At 64.3% G+C, this 10093-nt stretch overlaps 2 long non-coding RNA genes across 2 annotated transcripts; both read right to left on the bottom strand.

Annotated features, from left to right (window-relative positions):
* Positions 1 to 3334: 3334 nt before the first annotated feature.
* On the bottom strand, positions 3335 to 9851 carry LOC139084062 (uncharacterized). The gene is made up of 3 exons (XR_011541325.1): positions 9655 to 9851; positions 5295 to 5347; positions 3335 to 5151 (listed from the first exon to the last, which is right to left on the bottom strand). It is a non-coding gene; the product is annotated as an uncharacterized lncRNA (long non-coding RNA).
* On the bottom strand, positions 7568 to 9437 carry LOC139084066 (uncharacterized). Its single transcript, XR_011541330.1, has 2 exons — positions 9097 to 9437; positions 7568 to 8754 (listed from the first exon to the last, which is right to left on the bottom strand). It is a non-coding gene; the product is annotated as an uncharacterized lncRNA (long non-coding RNA).
* Positions 9852 to 10093: the final 242 nt, after the last annotated feature.

Raw genomic sequence — 10093 nt, 5'->3', positions numbered from 1 at the left:
CAGAGCGGAGCCCCGCCACCATGGCCGCGCAGGACGGGCGCGTCTCCACCCCAGCAGAAGGGGGACCCCTAACGTGTTCCGAGAGCACTGGTTGCAAGAAGAGTTGAACAGGGCTGCGGGTCACAGGGGTGCCCCTTGGGGAGGCGACGGGAAACCAGGGCCAGCCGCGTGTGGGGAGCGCGGGGCGGGCGGCAGACGCGGCCGGGAGGTTTGGGAAGCCTCTTGGAGGCGGAGGCTCAGGACCAGCGGCGTCCGTGACCGGCGTCTGCTGCACGTCGGGGCCGCAAAGGGGGTTCCTAACCGGTCCCCGCCCCGAGGTGGGCAGACGCGGGGCTTCTCGGTCCCCCCGAGTCGAGGGGAGGCGGTGCGCCGTCCCCCCCAGGGCGGGTTTCATTTCCAGCCTCAGGCCTGGACGCGCCCGGGGATTAGGGGCGGCCGCCGCCTCCGGGGAGGCCTCGCGCCCTGCGGTCCGCCGCCGGCTCTGGAAGCCCGGCCTCGCTAATGAGGAATGTCCCGGTGGATCTGGGAGAATCCCCGACGCATTCCCGCGGATTTGCTCCCTCCGGGGCTCCCGTCCCAGCTCCGCCCTGGGTCCCACGGAGCCAGCTGCTCCCCCTCCTCCTCCTCCTCCTCCTCCTCCTCCTCCTCCTCCTCGGTCACTGGCGCCGGGGAGGGAGGGGGCCATGGGAGCCTCACAGCCGGAGGGAGAAGAGGGGGTGGCCACACTGATGGAGCCTCCACCGGTCCCAGCACGTCAACCGTCAGAATCGTGTTAAAACCCACTTCTGATAACGACCCTCTCGGGCCACCTATCTTGCTCAGAGTAAAAACCAGGTCGACCTTGCAGCCCAGCAGGCCCCCACCACGGCCCCCCGTGTGCTTCCCGACCTCATTCACGCAGCCCTCCTCTGCACCGCCGTTCCCTTCTGGAAAGTTCTTCCCTAGACCTGCACAACTTCCCACCTGCACGTCCCCGCCCCGGGGCCTTTGCACAAAGACCCCCTCATCAGAACAGCCTCCGCAATGGACGGCTCCCTCTAAAACGGTTGAGGACGACCCCTTTCGTTCCCACAACCCGCTGGAGCTCCTGGGTGTAAATTGGAGGTCAGGACAGGGTCAGGTAGAAAACTAGCAGGGCAGCCGAGAAGCCAGGAACAGCAGTGTCCGCGGCTGAGACGAAGTCCCTCTTCTGTCTCGGGCAAGCCCCCGAATCTGGCTGGACACTGGCCGCCCTGATCAGACCCACCCTGATTCCCACCGTCAGAAGCACCACAGACACCAGGGGACATAACATGGCACAGATTCGTCCTCTCCCAGCTCTGGGGGGCCAGACGCTGGAAATCCAGGTGTCTCAGGGCCGTGCTCCCCCCAGAGGCTCCAGGGAGGGTCCCTCCTGCCTTTCAGCTTCTGGGGGCTCCAGGCGACCTGGGCTTGCAGCCGCGTCCCCCCAGCCTGCGCCTCCATCGTCACAAGGCCGTCTCCTCCCTCTGTCCCTTCTCCCCGTGTCTCTAAAGGGGACATTTGTCCCTGGGTTTGGGGCCACGCGGACACTCCAGGACGATGTCGTCTCAAGACCCCTAATCACGCCTGCAAAGGCCCTTTTCCAAGAATCGTGCTCACAGGTTTGGGGACTGGGATGTGGATGCATTGTTTTGGGGGCCCCCAGTCCGCCCACGACACCGTCTGAAGCCGGGACCCCAACAATGGGCTGCCAGCAGGCCCTTCGTGATGGCCAGGCCGGGTCTGGGGAGCCCCCGGCATTCACGGTTAGAGGGCGCCCCGAGTCCCAGAGGAGCCGACCACCCCCCCCACCCCCGCCCGCCAGCTGCCACCTCATCAATGATTCAGGGCGAGCCGAGCCGCCCGCTCACCTTGCCATTGTCTGAGAAGTTTGAAAGCGATACTGTCCCCCTGTCCCCGGAGGAGCGAGGGGGGCGTGCGGGGTGGCCTGGTGCGGGTCCTGCTGCTGGGCCTCGTTCCTCTTCTCGGATCTGATGGCAATGGAGGATGGTGCCTCAGTTTACCCCTCTCCCTCACCACCCCCCCGCCGTCTCCCTGTGGGCCCCCCCACGTTTCAGCGTTTCAGTTGGAGATGCCTGAATAGTTTTGGAATAATTTATTCTCCTGTTTGTTAACTCGTTGCCCTGATTACAAAAGCGATGGGGGTGTGGGCCTGAGCGAGTCGCTCCACACCCCCCTCCCCGCCTCTGACCCGTTTTCCAGATTTCTGTTGGACTGAGCTGGGGGCGGCGGATGGAGAAGGCCGTCCCCTCCCCGGGCTGCGTGGCCCCGGGCCTCCTGGGACTCAGGGCCGAACCGAATGGCCTGAGAATATTCGAGTCAGAACTGCCTCCCGCCCGCTGTGGCCGCCTGCTGTGGCCGGCTGACCCCCCAGCCCCCAGGGCGACCCCGTCCCTGCCAGATGGGGGGGGAGGTCCCCAGGGTCCAGCCCCCGAATTGTCCTGTCACCTCTCAAGGGTCCTCTCGCCCCAGACGCCCATCCCCGCTCAGCTCCCCTCCCCAGGCCCTGGGGCAGCACGTGGTCTTATCTGTCCAGACCCTGGCAGGAGCCCACCCTGCTCTCGAGGTCCCCCCCAGGGCCACCCCACCCCCAGCCCAGGCAGATCCCCCATCCTGCCCGCAGTGTGGGAGCTGGGCCCCTCCCTCCACGCCTTCCTGTTTAACCCTTTCATTCTGAGTAGGAAATACTATCATTTCCTTTTCCAAGACCAGAGAGGTTGAGTGAGCGTTCTGGCCCCAGCTTGACCCAGCGGCTCTGCCTCTGTGGGTGTGTGTGTGTGTGCACGCGCGCACGTGAGTCCCAGTGAGGGCGGACGTGTGGACCGGCAGCACAGAGCTGCCGCCTGACCCAGCAACTCCAATCCCGGCTCCGTGTCCCAGAGAACTGAAAACACGCACGGACGCGTGTCCACTGCGGCATGACTCACGACAGCCAAAGCTGGACACGTGTCCACCCACACATGTGTCCATCCACACACGTGTCCATCCACACGCCAGAGCACGACGCAGCCGTGACGAGGAGCGAGGCCCTGACACGGCTGCACGTGGACGGACCTGCACACACGACGCTCAGGGAGAGACGCAGACACAGAAGGACACACGGCGTGTGACCCCATTGACGTGAAACGTCCAGAACAGGCCGATCCCCAGACAGAGAGCGGGCTCGTGGGGGCCAGGGGCTGGTGGGGGGTGACCACCGATGTCAGGCATTTCTTTCCCGGTGGTGAAATGTTCTAAAATTGATCGTAGTGATGTTTGCACAACGCCCTGAATGTACTGAAAAGCACTGAGTTGTACCGTCTACACGGCGAGCTGCATGGCATGTGAATTACATTTAATAAAGCTGTTTTGAAGAAATCGCTGAGACGAAGGGTGGAAATGCCAAGCACAGGCGAGGACGGGGCGGGCGGAACTGGAGACGCCCCTGGTGGCAGGGACGGTCCGGCCGCCTTGGAATCCACTCAGCAGCTTCTCGTGAACTTGCCCGTTTACCTCGTCTGAGCCCAGGGGCTCGAGCTCCCACGTGTTTACCCACGAGAAACGTGGGGAAAACAGTCAACAAGAGCCTTGACAGAAATCTCCACAGCAGCTTTTTTGGAAAAAAAACCTAACAGACAAACCCTGGAAAGAACCGAGGTGCTTGCCAACCACAGAACAGAGACATCGTTTGTGGTGAGGTCACACAGTGGAATACTACGCAGCAAAGAAAAAGAACAGCTGCTCGCAGCAACGGGAAAGAAGCCGACACATGAACAGACGCTGTGGGATTCCAGGTGAATGAGGCTCTCGATGGGGCAAAACCAACGGATGGCGCTGGAACCCGGGCCGGGGCACTCTGGCGAGTCAGTGGCCAAGAAGGGTGGAGGGGACCGCTGGGGACCTGGGGACGTTCTCTCGATCTGAGGACTCACGGCACGTTCCGTTTGCAAACTGCTGCATAATTGGGACACCTCCACGGACGCGGAATTAGCACTGACCACCCCGCTCCTGCGGGAAATACAGGGTCAGGGTCCCACGAGCCTGCGGTCACCATATTTCCATCCGCCCGTCAATCCGTCGTCTGTGTCACGTGCGTTCCCGCGTAAGACATCTCGTTTCCTGTATATTGTCCATCCGCGAGCCACGAACCCACGGCCAGCGGCGCTTAACTCACACCTGACGGATGCCGTGTCCGCACGCATCTCCTCCGCACCCCGGCCGGCACCTCAGCGCGACCCCGGGGGCCACTTACACGGCGGAATCACCCACAAAAAGCGCCAGATGAAAACACGCGGCACCGAATAAGCCGTGAAAAGGACCCTGGTGTCCACGCCGAGCGGCTTCAGAAGGCGACGTCGCCTGGTTCTGCCACGGGCGCCTCGGGCGGCTCCTCTCCGCTGGAATGACCCCGAGAGCGACAGAGCATCCGCTTAGGATGCGTTTTGCAAGTGTATAAACACGCTTCACAAATACATTTGCAAATAGATACAAACTGACTTCAACGGGCGGTGGAATCGCAAACACAGGGGCTGCGAATAACCAGAATCTGCTGCCGTTCGGATCTGCAATAAAGGGGTCGCTGGCCGCCTGATGGTTTCAAGGAAACAAAAGGCCTGATTCTCGGGGCTGGCGGCCACCCCACCCCAAGGCCCCGGGATCGTTTCGTGGCCACGGGAAGTCCCATCGGCCGGGCCGGAGCAGACGGCAGCTTCTCTGCGCTCCCTTTTGCTGGGCTTCCTCCCAGGAGCCAGACGTCCGCCTCCTCTGATCCAAGGCCCCTGGCGGTTTCTCCGGCCCCGCGTGCGTGGGCGGCTGTGGCCGGCGGCCGACACAGAGCTGAGGTCCGGCCACACCGCAGGTCATCTCGCTGCTGTTGGACGTGAGTGTTGGGGCGACGGGACAGAGGACGGAGCGGGGGCCGGAGGGGGGACCCAGGAGAGCTGCCTGGAGGAGGCGTGTCTGTGGGGTCCCAAAGGGGTGAGCGGAGGGGACGGCAGCCTGGGGCCGTGGAGGGTCTTGGAGGCGTGGCCGGGCTGGACAAGCCACGCGGTGGGGCCACCCTCTGTCGCGGCCGAGGGAACGTCCCGGGGGGCACAGGGCACTGGAGCTGCCCATCGAGGGGATGGGTGTCCGGCCCGGCTCAGGGTGGGCCTGGAAAAAGCAGAGCAGCCCTGGGCGCCAACGGGGTCGCATGCGTTTGTGGGGAAAGTGGAGGAAATGAAGAGAACGGTGAACCCCGGAGTCAGGACCGCCCCCACTCCTGGGAGTCGGGGGGCGAGACTCTGGCCACTCACCTCTGACTTCTCGGTCTGCGCGGTTGGTCCCCTTCTGCTCCGCGTGCGCGTGTCTGAAGTATTTAAAACAGGCAACAAAGGAATGAATTTTGTAACAGGTTTTAGGGAGAAATGATTTGTGTATCACAATTCAGCAGCTTATATTGTGCAATTGGATGGTTTCCAGTAACAACGTTGTGCAAACATCTCCCTAATTCCGGAACATTCCGTCACCCCAAAAAGCAGCCCCGTCCCCATCAGCATCACCCCCACCCCCTCCCCAGCCCCTGGCCCCCACGAGCCCGCTCTCTGTCTGTGGATCGGCCTGTTCTGGACGTTTCACGTCAATGGGGTCACACGCCGTGTGTCCTTCTGTGTCTGCTTCTCTCCCTGAGCGTCGTGTGTGCAGGTCCGTCCACGTGCAGCCGTGTCAGGGCCTCGCTCCTCTTCACGGCTGCGTAATATTCCAGCGTGCGGGGGGACACGTGTGTGGATCCGTCGCCCGTCCATGGACGCTCGGTTGTGTCCACGTTTCAGCTGCTGTGAACACGTGTGTGCGGGTTTCGTGTGCACGTGGCTTCTGTTGCTCCTGGACAAACGCCGTCACTAGTTTCCCGCGGCTGCAGACGCTTCCTCCCTCTCGGTGCCGGAGGCTGGACGTCCGAGGTCCCGGTGTCGGCAGGGCCAGTTCCCACTGAGCCCCGTCTCCCCCGCGTGTGGACGGCCGGCCCCCGTGTCCTCAGTGTGTGTCCTCGTCCTCGTCTCCCGTCTGTAAGGACGCCCGCCGTACGGGACTCCGTCCCCCCGAGGCCCTCGGTGCAGCAGGTCACCTCCGGAAAACCCGTTTCCAGGAAGGTCCCCTCAGGGGTCCTGGGGGTCAGTGACAGAATCAGCCCACGACGGACACCCAGCCGTGGAGCCGTCCACCACCCTTTGAGGGGCCCCCGGCCTGTTGTCCGTGGCGGCCACCCGTTCATGTCCCCACCGGCCGCGTCGAGGGCTCCAATTTCTCCACGTCTCCCCCCGTCTGTCTGTACTGGTGAATTTCCTCAGTTTCCCCTGATGTCCTCGTCTGTCCCGGGACGCCATCGGGACGGTTCCTGTGACGTCCCTCGCATGGGCGCCCAGGGCCATCGGAAGAGGCACTGGGCAGGAGTGGGCAGGACGCCCTCCCTGGGGTCCATCTCCTGTTTTCTCGGGACCCACTGAAGGGCAATAGGTTATCGGGAGGAAGACCTCCGGGGTATGTGCCCTGCCGTCCACGTGGCTCCTCGCTGCTGGGGGTCCCTGACCTCCTGGGGGGGGCTGCTCGGGCCCCTACGTTGGGGTCCCCCCTCTGCACCGCCCTCGGGAGGGGCTGCCATGTGCAGCCCACGCGGATGGTGGGCCAGGGGTCTTTCTGTCAAGCTGGTGGCGGAGCCTCAGACCCCGGGCCCTAAAGGTCTGTGGTCACGTCAGGACTCGGCCGGGCCCTGGGTGTGCGGGCACGACGGAGACGGACTCGCGACTGAGGGCAGCCGCCCTGGCAGCCACGATGGGCCCAGCAGGAAACACAGGAACGAAAGGTGGGAAGGGAGGGGTCAGGGCCGCTGGGGCCTCGACGGTGGACGAGCGAACCCATTGGTTTGAATCAGGTGCCCACAAGGTGCACCCGTGACCCGACCCCCGACCCCTCTGCCCCGTGATGTGGCACAGCCACAGGCCCAGGACCGGGACGGGGATGCCTTTGGGGTTGTTATTCTGCCGACCACCGAGGGTCTCGTCCCCTTTCTCAAGCTTTGCCGGCTTCTGGGGCCGGCGGGGCGGACGGCTGCGTCAGGCCGGGACCGCTGCCCGGAGACAGGACGCGGCCGGCTGCCTCCACGCCGTGCAAAATTGATGAGGAGGAAGCCGTCCCGACCTGGACGGGGAACGTGAGCCGGGCCGAAAGCGATCCGGCCACCATCTGCTCCCCCGGCGCCCGCCAGCCATGGGGTCACGGGCCGGGGACACCAGCCAGGACGGGGGCGCAGAGACCCCACTCCTCGCTCGCCGGGGAGCAGACCCCCGCACCCGGCCTGGTCCACTCAGACCCTCCGTCTTGTCTGGGGACGTCTGTGGTCGTCACACGCGGGAGCTCCCGGCATCCAGTTGGGGGGGGCTGGGAACGCTGCTCACCCCACACAGCGCTCAGGACGCCCCCGGAGACGACCCAGCAGCCCGCGGGGTTAAATTAAAGCCCCTGGGGTCACCTGCAGCTGTGACCCCTGGAGGTCGGGCCTCCGTTTCGGGGGCGACATGGGGTCCTGGTTCTGGAAGGATCCAGGTGCAGAGGGAGGAACGTGCGCCCCAGAGGGCCCAGCGGGGCCAGGACAGAGCGGCCCTCGGGTTTCACAACGGGCGACACGCGAAACCCGAGACGGAGCCGCGAGGGGGAGACGCCGCCGCATCAATAGTTCATGGCGGGAACCGGACACCCCAGCTCACGTCGCGCAGCAGCGGCTCCGGTGGCCTGGGGGTGACGACCAGCACAGGCCCGGCCCCCCACCCCGGGCCGAACACGCGGACAGGCATCTGAGCCGCCCCTCGCGGAAGAGGGCAGACGCGAGGGTGACGGGAGACCATCGCGGCCCCACCCCCACCTGCACCCGCGCAGCAGCCCCCGCATCACAGCGGAAAGTTCTCCGGGCTCCGCGCAGCCGCTCACATCCATGAGTCGGGCCGGGATGTCGTTCCTGCCGCCGTCTTCACGGCCGGACGCGCCTGGCCCGGGCCTCAGAACCGCCGCCCGGCCGCCGACCCTCAGATGGGCAGACGCGGGAGGACCGTGTGGCCCAGCAATTCTCCTCCCGGGTGGAAATGGAGAAAAACCCTGAAAACCTGCGTCCACACGAGAAGCTGTTCACACGCGTCCACAGCAGCGGGATTCACGACGGGCAGAAGGTGGACACGACCCCGGTGCCCATGGACGGACGGCCGTGTCCACCCACACACATGTCCACCCACACGCGTGTCCAGCACACACACGTCTGTCCACACACGTGTCTATGCAGACAGACGTAGGCTGCAGGCGTCAGTCTAGACACAGACACTGAATCTGTAACTGGGGTGGTGCCAACAGTTCCCACGTGTTCCTAAAAGTTACTAATCATCTTTGTACGAAATCCACATGGACCCAGAACCAAGGGCGAACCTCGCGGCGCGTTCCACAGGTTCCCGCTGTTCCTCATCCGCGCTCTTTGCTTCCAGACGCTTTCCACGTCTGTCTTCAACCCCGGAATCTGCGGGTGACGCAGTCACTGTCGACTTTTCTCAGGTGGCCTCGTGCTCCCTGCGGTTCCACATCTTCCATCTTTGGGTTTTTTTTTTTTTTTTGCTGAGGAAGACTGGCCCTGAGCTCACATCCGTGCCCATCCTCCTCTGCTTTCTATGTGGGACGCCTACCACAGCATGGCTCGATGAGTGGTGCCATGTCCACACCCGGGATCCGAACCAGCAAACCCTGGGCCGCCAAAACAGAACGTGCGAACTTAACCGCTGCGCCACCGGGCCGGCCCCAAAAACCACCTCCGTCTCCCAGGCTCGTGTGGGAAAAGGTTTAAGAGTCGAGTGGAGGGCAGAGGAGAAGCAGCCGCGCGTCTGGGATGCTGTGACGCCAACCAGGTCATTAGGTTTTATTTTCGTAGCTTCAGCCCGTTGCCCGAAGCGAGCGCGCTCCCCACTCAGCAGGTTCTCAGCCCCGTTTCCTCCCGAGTTTACGTCCTGAAACTTCCCGGGTGGCGTCATCATTTCTTCTGAAACGTCACTTTCTAAAAATCGTGATAAAACCCAACACACAACCCACCCTTTCGAGCCCCTTCCCTGTCCAGCTCGGCGGCACCAGCACCTCCCCGGTCTGGGGCGCGCGGCCCACCCGCGCAGACGGACGGACGGACGGAAGCCCCCAGAAGGCCGTCTGGAGCGGGAGGAGGTGCGGCTGCTCGGAGCTGCTCAGGCCCGCGGGGCACAGGCGCCTGCGGGCGTTTCCGGGAGTTTCTGGCGGCCCCAACCCCGCATTCCAGGCGAGCCGGGAGCCCCTCCCCGCCCAGCTGGCCGCGACCCGACCCGCCGACGCCCCGGGCCCAGCAGAGCCGGACAAACGAGAAAACCCCAGAAAGGCCGCGGCGGCCGCTGTTTGTCTTTCCCGGAAGCCCGGCGTCGTTATTCTTTAGAGAAACGCACAGACGGCCCCCCGCCCGCCCCAGGCTCCTCTATCGCCAACAGGCTCTGAATTCCCGGGGCGTCGTCCCCGGCGGAAAGTTCTAGAATGAGGTGGGCGCCCTGCGCAGGCCCCGCCCCTTGTTTGCTGGGCGACTTCCCTTCTCCGAAGATAAACTGGGTCCAACAACGAAAACAGACCCACCGGGACTCGCGCTCTCTCCAAAGCCGGCCTCTGGGCTCCGGAATGTTCTGTGTCATTTCCACGTATTGTGCGAGGTTCCGGTGGGGACGCGGGGACACGGCCGGGCCAAGGCTCCCGCCAGCCTGTGGCCTTCGCGCCGATTTCCCCCTGTGAACCTCTCGTCTCCGGAACCTTCCATGGCGGTTCCTTTCCGACCTGGGCCTGGAAGGATTCCAACCGCGAGGGCCTCCCCCCACCCCGAGACCCCGGAGGCCCCACCCGGAGGGACGGGCACATTCCGTGCGTTCCTGCCTCCTGCCCGGTGTTTGTTTGTTGCTTTTAAATCAGCCGCCCCGGGAGTCCTGTTCCCTCTGGATTCTGCTGGCCGCCAGCCTCCGGGGACTTTGAGCAAGTCCTGGGAGCCAGGGAACATTCCAGCGCCGCCCAGGCCGTCCCCCCG

The sequence above is a fragment of the Equus przewalskii genome, chromosome 6, assembly GCF_037783145.1.
Source record: "Equus przewalskii isolate Varuska chromosome 6, EquPr2, whole genome shotgun sequence".
NCBI classification, from domain to species: Eukaryota; Metazoa; Chordata; class Mammalia; order Perissodactyla; family Equidae; genus Equus; species Equus przewalskii.
This window is presented reverse-complemented; position numbering and strand designations above follow the sequence as displayed.